Source organism: Xyrauchen texanus, chromosome 40, assembly GCF_025860055.1.
Source record: "Xyrauchen texanus isolate HMW12.3.18 chromosome 40, RBS_HiC_50CHRs, whole genome shotgun sequence".
NCBI lineage: Eukaryota > Metazoa > Chordata > Actinopteri > Cypriniformes > Catostomidae > Xyrauchen > Xyrauchen texanus.
In genome coordinates, this window is record NC_068315.1 from 31,103,411 (window position 1) to 31,116,838 (window position 13,428).

General features: G+C 37.6%; 1 protein-coding gene across 4 annotated transcripts in view; it reads right to left on the bottom strand.

The window, feature by feature from the left end:
- LOC127633752 (probable JmjC domain-containing histone demethylation protein 2C) overlaps positions 1-13,428 on the bottom strand; it is a 280,588-nt gene that overhangs the window by 106,663 nt on the left and 160,497 nt on the right. Inside the window, exon 1 of one of the 4 annotated variants that reach the window (XM_052113034.1) lies at positions 5,957-6,158. The exons of the other annotated variants lie outside the window; for them this stretch is intronic. The gene's annotated coding sequence lies outside the window, so the exon portion shown is untranslated. Of the gene's footprint in view, positions 1-5,956; positions 6,159-13,428 lie in introns of those variants that run through there. 4 annotated transcript variants of the gene reach the window in all.

The window sequence follows — 13,428 nt, forward strand, 5'->3', positions numbered from 1 at the left end:
CAGCCCTACTCCTGTGTAATATGCATGTTCTGTTTGAATTCTGTTTGAAATTAGAAAACAAAAGGGATAATAATGGGCTCATATAAGTAAATATGCTCTTCAATTTTTAAAAGGGGGGAGAGAAAACATCCTGTCGCTTTTGTCGTTGACGTCAACAACTAAAATAATGTCACTTGATGCATATCCTTGTACTTGAAAACCATGAACATAAAACTATGCATCATAAAAGGAAATGCGACCCAGGATACATTAAATACAGGTTACGTTTTTACTATGGTGGCTCACCACTTGATTTCCAATGTAAAATCTGTCCTGAAGCTAAACCAGTTGAGAACCACTGAGTTAAAGGTACAGACAAGAGCAGTCTGGCTGTGCTGTCGTGCACCTACAGTATATGTTAACTGTTAATAATCATAGGACATTACTTTTAAAGCTCACACAGCTGATGTTATTTTTCATTTAGTAGTTAATTTAACATGTAAACTAACATGCTTTAGTTATATAACATGTTATATTTACATGCTATTTTTTATAATGTTTATAATTTGGTTTATTATTATAATTATGTTAGCTTTCTTATTTATTCTATGTATTTTATTTATTTTCAAAAAGAGAGTTTTTCTTCCCACATACTTCCATTTAAAAAAATGGTTTCAAGTTTCAATTATAATAAACCCTTCTGTTTTCACACCTTTAAGGGTCATAGTAACTGATAATAATAATTGAGCAATGTCGTATACCGTGATACTGTGAAACCGTGATATTATTGAAAATCTCATACCGTTGAACAGCTACCTTCATTAATATAGTTTTGTTGCATTGTGTTGCTCACTTGCAGAGCAGAAACAGTTTTAGACAAGTAATGTTTTTTCTGTGTTCATCCTGCTGACAATGGTTCTGTGGTTGGAGAAGATGTCATGTGCAACTGTTCCATAAACAACTGGAGTGTGTGTGTGTGGGTGTGTGCGTGTTGGGGGGACAGTTTCCGCCCAGGAAGTCTCAATCACGGCTGTTACCGGTTCAGTTCAAATGTCAAAGAGAGGCAAAGGTGATGTTTAGAATACTATCATACTGTTTAATGCATATTGTGCAGGATATACTATAATATATACTGCCTACTATTTCTTAAAAATAGAATGTAAAACAGTATGCAGTTTGCAGCGATAAATACTTCAAACCTTAAACAATTTATTGTTCTCACATAACTGTTACAATGTTATAATGTTATTCTGTACATTTAAACCAATTTTGTGTAAGAATGCTTTAACTCTTGGCTTTTTCCTAGAGTCCAAGTTATGAGTTAGGAAAGCTATGACTATTTTGCCATTCTGAAAATACAGAGACCATGTAGTATTCCAAGTAATAATGCAATATGTAAGATTTACAACCTCAAGTAGAACTTCATCCTCATAAAACTTTAAAATGGAGCAAAAGGTTTGGACGCCCAGCCAAAACAATTCAAACAACCAGCTTCAGTTTAATGGACAATTCCTGTTCACTGTGTTTCTAACTGTAGGCTCAAAGCTGGCAGAGAGGGAGAGAGAGAGAGTGATAGAGATAGAGAATGAGAGAGAGAGAGAGAGAGAGAGAGAGAGAGAGAGAGAGAGAATGTCTGCCTTAATGTACTTCAGTCACAGTACTTTTATTCTCTTCTGTTCATAATGTCCTGTTAAATGCGTATTTTATTTTAAATTGTATATTGTTATTATAGTTTTCATTTTATTTGATTCATTACCTGGCACCTTATTTTAATTCTATCTTTATTGTTATTTGTTACTATTTTATTATTATTATTTGTCTTGTCATTATCAGAGAGAGCACGAGAGAGAGATAGAGTGAGTGAGTGAGTGAGTGAGTGAGTGAGTGAGTGAGTGAGTGAGTGAGTGAGTGAGTGAGTGAGTGAGTGAGTGAGTGCGTGCGTGCGTGCGTGCGTGCGTGCGTGCGCGTGCGTGCGTGCGCGTGCGTGCGTGCGTGCGTGCGTGCGTGCGTGCGTGTGGAGCGGTAGTGTAGTGGTTAGCGCACTGCGCTATGAACCTGGCGACCTGAGTTCGATTCCCGCTCATAGCCAACACCAGTGACGAAAATCTGAACCGGTCCCGGGCCTCCCCTAGGTCGACTGAGTACCTGGTGCGGTGTGTAAACATTGCCACTGGGGAGACAAAAGGCGGTCGGGCGTGGTGCTGGCCACCCACCCCCTCGTGTACCGTTCCGGCCTTCATAGGTGCTCGCTAACAGCACTTGCCCCTACAGTCTGTTAAGGCTAAATGGGGGATCTTTGTCTTTGTCTTGTGTGTGTGTGTTCTCAGTTCAGAGAAACCTCCACATTCCTTCTGCCGGCCTGAGAAAAGCCAGAGCCATGAGAACCAAACACACTGCAGAGAGAAACACATGCCGACAAGAGAAACGGTACTTTCCCACTTTTTCCGGACACATCCCACCACACACATACAATATGAAACCCAACCAACACAATGAGCTCCTCATTACATCCAGTAACAGCATAAACACACTTTCATCTTCTCAGCCGATCTGAACGACCTAATCAACACACAGAGCATGGCGGTATTGGGATATTACACAAGAAAAAACAACTCTGTACCAAGTTATTTCATAATTTAATACAACACTATATATTTATATATTAGGACAGTCGATTTAAAGTGTTAATTCAGTGCGATTAATTTTATAAAAAACAACGCGTTAAAAAAACTAACGCAATTATTTGCAATACCCCCGGACCATAATAAGGAAGATTCCTGAGAAATGCAAGCTTGTAGTAGCACCTGTTTACTCCAGAGGGCAGTAAGTGAAACTTCAGCTGTATGGCAATGCGCAGTTTATACAGTGAACAAAACAACTCTTCAGCAGGCAGCACAACACAAACATGTGTTACGTTCTTGCGTTCTAAACACTTGATGGAGCGCAAATGTGTTCGAAGTATTAAACTATATCACAGTGACCTAAATATTTTATGTTTATGACACAACGCACCCGAGACGCTACACAAGCATGTCTGATGCAGGTGTACATTGACGGGTCCTTAAACAAGCCCTCATAATAAATCTCAAACTGATTGACAAATTCACTTGTGAAATGGATTGCTGTGAACTGTGTACCTATGATTGACTTATGATCAATAATATTGTTGTAAACAATACATTGTATTCTAAAGCTGCTTTTGTATCGTCTTATCAATTATTAACTCTTCTGCTACAAGTATGTGATGTATTTTAATTATCTGAATATTTATATATATATATATATATATATATATATATATATATATATATATATAAAATATATTTTTGTTTTATATTTAAAAATAACAACGTATAATTAATTAATCATTATATATTGAATTATTGTTATATGAGGGGCTTTCTCAGCAAATATTTGTATATGCGATTAAATGCGTTTAATTAATCGGGACACCTTATAATTAATCCCATTAAAAATGTTAATTGAATGACAGCCCTAATATATATATATATATATATACACACACACACACATCAAATCACACATACCGATTAGCCACAACATTAAAACCACCTGCCTAATATTGTGTAGGTCCCCCATCGTGCCACCAAAACAGCACCAACTCGCATCTCAGAATAGCGAGTTGGTGCTGTTCAGAGTAAATTCTAGACTGTTGTGTGTGAAAATCCCAGGAGATCAGCAGTTACAGAAATACTCAAACCAGCCCATCTAGCACCAATAATCATCCATGCAATTGTAACAGTCTCTAGAATTTACTCAGAATGGGGCCAAAAACAAAAAACATCCAGTGAGCGGCAGATCTGTGGACGGAAATGCTTTGTTGACGAGAGAGGTCAACAGAGAATTGCCAGACTGGTTTGAACTGACAAAGTCTACGGTAACTCAGATAACTGCTCTGTACAATTGTGGTGAGAAGAATGTCATCTTAGAATAATATAATGAGAAGCAGGTAGGAGCTGATTTGGCGGCACGAGGGGGATCTAAACAATATTAGACAGGTGGTTTTAAAGTTGTGTCTAATCGGTGTATATACATGCATATATATATATATATATATATATATATATATATATATATATATATATATATATATATATATATATATATATATATATATTAGTGCTGTCAACAGGGCTGGAAAACTAATTTAGAATTTTTCACTGAAATATTTCCAATATTCGAATTATATTAAAATTATAAAGACATTATTCCAGGTAGTCTTCGAGACATCTAATTTTTAAATTGACGTTGTCTCCTACGTACACAAGAGGGTGCATAAACCATTCAGCACCGTTATAGCGATTGCTTATTGCAAAGAGCATATCTGGCTGCAAACAAATGTGTGTAAAATTATTAAGTCAAAAGATTTCGCCAGTTTATATTCTCAAATCAAATATAAAACAAGAAAATAAATGTTTCAAAAGACGCCTCTATGTTAACTTAGTGTTGGACGCAGTACCTATACCAGTGCCATACTACTACTACAGACTCAAGCTTTATAATACCTGCAGTACAGAGTGTTTTTCATTAAATACAGTTTGTACCTAATGCTTATGCAGCCAGGCTTAGTATATTGAAATTGTTTTCCTAGTATGAAATATAAAGTAAAATAATTTGATATGAGAAAGAAGAAAAAAAGGCAACACTGACAGAAGTAAAAGATGTCTGACATTAGATATAATTATGGGACAACTAAGTTAAGTTGGAATGTGGAGGTTTCTCTGAACTGAGAACACACACACACACACACTCACTCACTCTAAGCCAGCATCTTTGTGAAGTAAGTGATGAGTGAGTGCTCACTGATAAAGAAACCGATAATAGTTTTTTGATTATTACCAGTTTTTTTAATAACTGTTGTTAATTTCTTTTAGTTTTATTTTTTATTTACTTTGCAATATTTATTTTATTTTACGAAAATGTTTTTAAATCAATAGTTTTCGTGAGTTTTTTGGCCTTTTATGGTGCACTGGCACATTCACTTTATTGTATGAACACTGACCAGTGTGGACTTTCTATATTTGTGTTCCATGGAAGAACAAAAGTCATACAGGTTTGAAACAACATTATTTTCATTTTAGCTGAACTATTCGTTTAGAACGTCCTGTCGTCATGTTTCTGGAACAACACTGATTCCTAAGATCACTCTCGCCCTCTCTCTCTCTCTCTCTATCTCTCTTGGACCTGAGAGGCATAATTAGAAACAGCCGCAATATGCACAGTGCTGTATTGAAGGAGCTGTTTGCTAAATGGGTCATAGTGCAACCATGCCCTTCCTCCCTCAATCACACACATACACACACCATTTCAGGCACTACACTTCTCAGAAGCTCAAGAAGATTAAATACTCCTCCAGATTTTACCCCAGAGAAAGAGAGAGAGAGAGATAGAGAGAGAGAGAGAGAAGTGGACAACATAATCAGCTTACTTTACTGTAATAAACTAAGAGGCCTGTCAAAACACAAGATGTCTCCGCCCACTGACACCTCAGCAGTCACTAGACGACCCCTGTTGCAACACCAAACCAAAAACCAGCCACACCATCCATCCCTGTCTCCACTAACGGGGGTTTTCCTCACAGCTGCAGTTCTGTCCGACACCCACCGTCTGTCTGGGCGGCTCACGTGTCCTCTACAGCACTGATTTAATAAGCATACACCAGGAAAAATCCCCCTGCACAGTGAGCTCTGATACAGCAGGTCTGCCCATGATTGTTTTATCGGTTTAAAGTTTTATCGGCTTTACCAGGGCTCTGAAAAGCACTGGTATTTTTAACCATTTAAGTTAGCGGCCCGTAAGCAAGGCAGCTATAGCTGTAGACACAACACAATTGACTGCACCGCACTAGCAGATGGTTGATAAACATCCTGTTCGACAAAACCGTGAACGGTTCTGTGCCATCTAATATTCAGAACAAATACGCATTTTTATGGCATATAAGAGATAGTTTACTTACCTCCTTTCTGGCCTTGAAATGCAGCAAAAACCAAAGGAGGAGTTAAAAAAGGTAAGAGTCAGGCGCAAATAGTGAAGTGGTGAAAGAAACAATTGCTAGTTTCTCTCTAAAGAGGCAGCGTGCTTTGAAAAGAGATCTTCCCTGCTCAGACGCTTGAAACAAGAGAGCGAGAGAAGCACTCCACTGCCGCAGCACTCAAAGAAACAGGGCGAGAAGGACGAAAAATTGAGGCAGATCGCTCGCTCCCTCCCTCCCTCCCTCTTGTGCTCGTCTCTCTTGCTCTCTCTCGCTCTCTCTCTCTCTGAGTGTTGGACTCTCAGCGTCATCAGCAGTGCTGGGAACAAGTCCGATCCGTTCACTGAGCGAAGTCTCTCAGCCTGACTGAGTGTGGATCTGGGTTAGACTGCCTGCTTCTTCCAGAGCCTGGTTACACAAGTGTATAACACACTCTTTCATACACACAACACCACTGCTGTGACCAGGAAGCTCTTCAGACCCACATACTGAAAGAACAAGCACACACAGGATGGTATTTTTAGCCCTCATCTTGCTCTGTTGATGCAGTGGCTGTGTGTGCGGTGAACAAATCAGTGTGGCACTGTATAGAGTGAAATGAAAGAATCCAAAAGAGGGGGATGCAATGGAGGCAAGTAACCATGAAAAGGGCGTTGCTATGTACAGTGAAACTAATCTCCCACCATCACAGGTGGCACAGCCGCCCACAGTATGACTCATAGTGATGAGTAGGCCAATGGCACACACACACGTATCATACACATATTAAAAAAAAATATTTCATAATTTACTCATGGTCATGTTGTTTCTAACCTGTATGACTTTATTTCCTTCCATGGAACACGAGGGCTACATTCACACTGTCAGTGTTTGGAACAGACAATTGTATTTACTTACAGGTGTGAGTCTTGAAATGTCCTGTTCATACAACAGCTTACAATAGCACTTCAAATACTGTCTGTATAAATGAACAACCGAAGTCACAACCGAATTCTAAGAGCTGTATCCATAATGACGTGACTAAAGTAAATATCAAAGATGGCGACGTCCATCTCACCAGCATGTCTTATCACAACTGATGCCGCTTTATTAAATTAACAAGTCGAATCAAGGCACAAGTTCATCTATCAGATCATAATTAACCAACAGCGGCTTTGAATGCTTTTTAACAGCGTGCAGAGAGCAGCTTTTGTGTCGTGCAGCTTGTGCCCAAGAGCAGACTGTGGAAAACATCTGCCGAATCATCGGATGACAAGCAGCTAATATCTCCGTCTCCTTGAATAAACAAATCCCCACATGAAACACACATGTGTATAGTGCAGTGTGCCTCTCACATTATATGACACAAAATTAGATGTTAGGAAGAATGTCTAGAGTGCTGTTTTACATACAATAAAACTTACAGGGGGCCGACACTGTCAAGCTCAAAAAGACAAAAATGCAAGCAGAAATCCAGCGGTATTCCAAGTCTTCTGAAGGCGTACAACTGCTTTATGAGAGAAGCACAACAAAATGTAAGTAAATCCCATGTGCCCATAATAATTTATAAATGTACGTCTTTTTGCATTTCTGCGACAGCTAAAGAGTCACTAGCGTGTCAATGCAAGGGAGAAACATGTGGTGTTGAGTGTATGGCTTGACTGTGACAATTAACAAGGAAAAATAGACATTATTTGGAAATTTGAACCAAAACAACTTTTCTGTTAAAAATGTTAGAAAGTTACATAAAAGTAAAGTAATTAGCAAGGTTTACTTTATGTTTACATAATAAGTAGTGTAATCTGATTACAATTTCAGAGGATGAGTAATTTGTAGTAGGGTTGCAACAGTATGAGACGGGTAGACACGGGGAGAAAATATCACGGTTGCACAGTATCACGGTATACGGTCTCACACAATTATTATTATCAGTTACAATGACCCTTAAATGAGTGAATACAGAAGTTTTTTTTTTATGGAAGTATGTGTAAAAAAAAAAAAGTCTCTCTTTTTAAAATAAATAAATCAGAAAGCTAACAGAATTATAATAATAATAATTATTATAAACATGATAAAAAATAGCATGTAAATATAAATAATGTTATACAACTAAAGCATGTTAGTTTACATGTTAAATTAACAACTAAATGAAAAATAACATAAGCTGTGTGAGCTTTAAAAGTAATGTCCTATGATTATTAACAATTAACATATACTGCCATTCAAAAGTTTGGGGTCACTTGACTGAAATGATTCACATGATCTTAAAAATATTTTGATCTGAAGGCGTTTGATCTGAAAGAAGTTTTTGAAATTGATGACTTGGACCTAATAATAAAGAACAGCAGCCAATAAGTGCCCAACATAGATGGGAACTCCTTCAATACTGTTTAAAAATCATCCCAGGGTGATACCTCAAGAAGTTGGTTGAGAAAATGTCAAGAGTACATGTCTGCAAATTCTAGGCAAATGGTGACTATTTTGAAGATGCTAAAATATAACAATGATTTACTTGGGATAATTATAAATTATAGTATTTATTAAAAAAATAAGTACAAGCTAAAACACATCTTGAAACTATAACAACAACTGCCACTGTTAATATAAAATGAGGTCTAATAGATACTACCTTTAGATTATTTCATATTAAACTATAACATTTTGTCAAAATATAACTTTTACTTTTACTCATGTAAAATCAAAAAACAATGCTGACAGGCAGTCGAGGAGGAAAAGAGGTGAGATTCTCCGTCCAGTTGCTATTTTTTCTTAATACCATAGGCAAATATTCATGGTATGATAACCGTCATACTGTGCACATAATTTTCCTACCGTGGTATACTGCTGCAGCCCTAATTTGTAGTGGATACATTTTGGGGTAAATTACCCAACACATAGGGAACCAGTGGCATTCAGGCATAATTTATGTCAAACCTGGTGCAACGTGTTAATATGGAAATTCAGAATATACGCAAATGATATTTGAAAGCTGCAAAGCATGGTAAGTATTCAGTGAAGTAAAATTTCGGTCTGCTCATTACACAAAGCTATTGTATGGCTACAGAAGACATGAAATACAAGTCTTTTATTGCACTTTTATCATTTTTAGAGCTAGAGAGTGTATGTCCCAACATGTAAATTCTGAAAATGTTTGGGGTGAACTATTCCTTTAATGATCACACAAAAGCAAAGCAACAGAGGCCATGGACATGATTCCTCCTCATAGCCCCAGAAAACGTTCTCAGCAACTCTGGATTTAAACGGCCACAATGGGCTGAAATATAAGCCTGCTGAAAAACATTAGTCAAGGGGAGTACTCACACAGAGGACACAATAATACTCATAAATTAAAATGAAGGGACAGGCATTTGGCTCGCAGGTAGGATGTCCTTGGTTTAGATGTGGCATAGAATACAGTAGAGGATTAAAGGAAAGTATGTGTGCCCACTGGTGCAAGTGGGACACAGACAGAAGGCCGAACTATGTGTGTTCAATTCCTCACACTCCGCTAGCTGTGCCCACCTCAAGGGCAGGACACCATAATCATTCTCATGATGCATGGAGAGGAACTTTGAAAAAAACAAAACCACTCTGTTTCTCCCACGGACAGAGGTAAGGATTAAGATAAAAATAATAAAAACAGTGGCTTTGTTTTCCACACAATTGTTCGTTGTGGAACTACATCCATTCTGATCAAATTTGTCAATTCTCCATCGAGGACACAGAAAGCAAGAACTTCATTTAAAATAACTTTGATGTTAGTGTGTGATGCTGTTATAACCGTGACTGAGTTCCATTCTGTGCCAATAACAATAGAGGTGATTCCCTTAAAAACAAAAGGTATGGAGGACTCAATTAAAGATGCAGTGTTGTTTAGGGCTGCAACTAACGACTATTTTGATAATCAATTAATCTTTGATTATTTCTTTGATTAATCAGATAACCAAATTTCCTGTATTTTGTTCAAATGTTTTTAGTTTTTTGCTTTTATCCCCTTTTCTCCCAATTTGGAATGCCCAATTCCCACTACTTAGTAGGTCCTCGTGGTGGCACGGTTACACACCTCAATCCGGGTGGCGGAGGACAAGTCTCAGTCCCCTTCGCTTCTGAGACCATCAGTCTGCGTATCTTATCATGTGACTCGCTGTGCATGACACCACGGAGACTCACAACATGTGGAGGCTCATGCTACTCTCCACGATCCACACACAACTTACCACATGTCTCATTGAGAGTGAGAACCACTAATCGCAACCACAAGGATGTTACCCCATATGACTCTACCCTCCCTAGCAACCGGGGCAATTTGGTTGCTTAGGATACCTGGTTGGAGTCACTCAGCAGGCCCTGGATACGAACTCATGACTCCATGGGTGGTAGTCAGCGTCAATACTCGCAGAGCTACCCAGGCCCCCTAAAATTTTATTTTTTAAGAAACAGAAATGATAAAGGGCGTAAGGATTTGGTTGGTTTGGTTTACTGTACTGAATGGTTCTATACTCTCACAAAATTTTGAACAAAGCCTGAATAGTTATGTTTGATTATTATTATCATTACTTTCAGGACATATGCAAAACAATTCATTTCCTTTACTTGTAAAACTTAAAAAAAAAAAATACTGTTTATTAAAGAATAAAATGATCCATCAGGGAAAAATCAGCCCAGTAGAGGGAAATGGTAACACCAGAATATAATAATGAATAAGATTATAATGTTGAAAATAGCTGAAAAATACAAAATTATGTTAGATACATATGCTTGTGAGGGCGGCACGGTGGTGCAGGCTAGGTTAATTGGTGTCTCCAAAAAAAATTGCCCTAGGTGTGGATGTGGATGTGGAGGTGAGTGTGAGTGTATGTCTGTCTATGTGTGGCCCTGCGATGGACTGGCGACCTGTCCAGGGTGTCCCCCGCCTTTCGCCCAATGTTAGCTGGGATAGGCTCCAGCCCCCCACGACCCTGTACACAGGATAAGCGGTTGACGATGGATGGATGGATGGATGGACATATGCTTGTTCATCATCAATGATTACACACATTTTAAGTATTTTTAATTTATATTAAAGTTTTAAAACAATATTGTCAATGATAAGATATGTTTCTAAAGTATTCTTTAAAAAAAAAAAATATTTAAGGGCAGTGCATGCTTATTCAGTAAAATAATATTTGCCATAGTATAAATATACTGAAATCAGACATTACATTTGGTATTATCAGGACAATCAACTATCAGAGCCCTTAGCATTACTATACATTATATTAAGTATTATATACAGTTTAACATAGTACAACCATATGTAAACACAGTGTAGATTCACTCTTGTGCTGAAAAGTCTCATCCTGGTGCTAATTATGGTGGGCGATAGGATGGTGTTATCGGATATCGACGATGTCGCCCAAAGATATCGATGCTGATTGTGACACTCAAAAACAGAAGATGATAGACTTCGGTTTCAGAAAACGGCAAAACCATGGATCTAGGAAGTTGCCAAATCAAAGTGGCCAGGGTGTGCAGTTCTCGTGGAACAAGAATGTAAAGAGTTTTCACAATTTTTTTCTCCGTTTCATTCATCTGAAAACTGTAAGAATAATGACGTCTATGAGAAAGCGGCAAATAATCTCAGATCATCTCGGGAGGTGCTGTGAGTTTAGTTAGCTTTATTTCCATGCGACTGGCATGCATTGTGAACGCTACTCTGCAGGTTGAGTATATATCTTTGTATTAAAGAAACAAAGATGAAAGTGATTAAATCATAAAGTAATGAAAGACACGTTCACCTTGAACCTAAAATTATTTTCTTTTCTTTAAGCAGCATTAACTGCTACATTACCATTAACTAATCACTTTGTTATTTTAATGCTTTTTATTCATTTAAAGTGTAATAAAAAAAATATGTTTAAATAAATTAATAGATTTTTTAAAGCAAAATCAATAAAGCAAAAAGAATTCACCGACACTCGACAGGGGGATTGACGAAGTAATCGTATAATGTGATATTTTTTTGAGGCGATAATCGCTAAAATATTTTTTACATATCGTCCAGCTCTAGTGCTCATTTTAGTATTACATGCAGATACATGATGAAAAACATTTCATCGTTTCAATGTTTCAATCTAAAACATTTCAAAAACCCTCTTTCAACGCACCTCATGCAGCAACCGCTCCACATTAAACTGCTGGCTTATTATGATCTTCTCTGAAGTGTTAATAAAGTGCTTTTGTGAGCTGGACATCTAGGGTCATGTTTTATCTGCTTCAGTTTGTCTCCATTTCTCAAATGAGTTTCATCATGAAACAGATTTTCACTGGGCTGTAAAGTGATGTCACTGACGGAACGTCTCCGTGCTTGCTGCATATATCCAACTAATCGATAGTGAAATTTGTTGTCGATGATTTTCATTATTGATAAATATCGAATTTATTGATTAGTTGTTGCAGCCCTAGTGTTGTTCTGTCTCCTGTTTTGTTACATGCTCGGATCTGTAAGAGAAGATGGAAAACAACAGGAAAGCAAGCAAAGAGAAGAGGAGATAAAAATATTTTTTAATGTAAATGTAAAAATAAACAATGCCATTTGAAACTATTGCATATTTAGGGTTACGAGACGGTCGTATATGTTTGTGCATCTTTTCCTTTCTGGTTGACGTTTCAAACATGCAAGTAATTGTTAATGTCTGTATGTTACCCACAAGCACAAATGTAAACATAAAGCAATCCTGATGGCACGGAATTGAAGAGCCAGTGTAGATAACAGACTGACATTTGAAGTGGCCTGGGTTGAAAAGCAGGAAGTGGCAGGAAACGAGTATAAATGCGTGAGTGTTCCCTCTCGCTCAGATAGTGTGATGAAAGACTGATGGAGTCCACAGCGTCTCTGCTGCAGTGTGTTTTTGACTCTATAGCTGTCATGCTCAAAAGAGCCAAAGTGCTCCACATGATCAAAGACCATTTTCACATGGAGAAACCCAGTCCCATATCTTACACTCATTTTGTCTCACTCTCAGTACGGCCCCAGCATGCAGACAAACACTCCAGCACTTTAAATTACAGACATGCAGCTGTGATTTCCCAGAAGTGTTTTATTAGTTAAGGAATTACATTATCTGTGATTGTTAGTTCTAACTGATGAATAGGTCGGGACACAATCTGTAGACTTTTTTTCCATCTTCTGAGCTGATTTTGGAGAAAAAAATGTACAATTCATGGAAATGTGCTTAAAGGAATATTCCGGGTTCAATACAAGTTAAGCTCAATCGACAGCATTTGAGACATAAAGGTGATTACCAAAAATATAAATAATAAACTGACTCCTTTTCTTAAAAGCAAAATCGAGGTTACAGTGAGGCACTTACAAATGGAAGTGAATTGGGCCAATTTTTGGAGGGTTTTAAGGCAGAAATGTGAAGCTTATAATGTTATAAACTGTTGAAACTTAGGTATTATTTGAGCTGTAAAGTTGTTTAACTCTTAAATACATG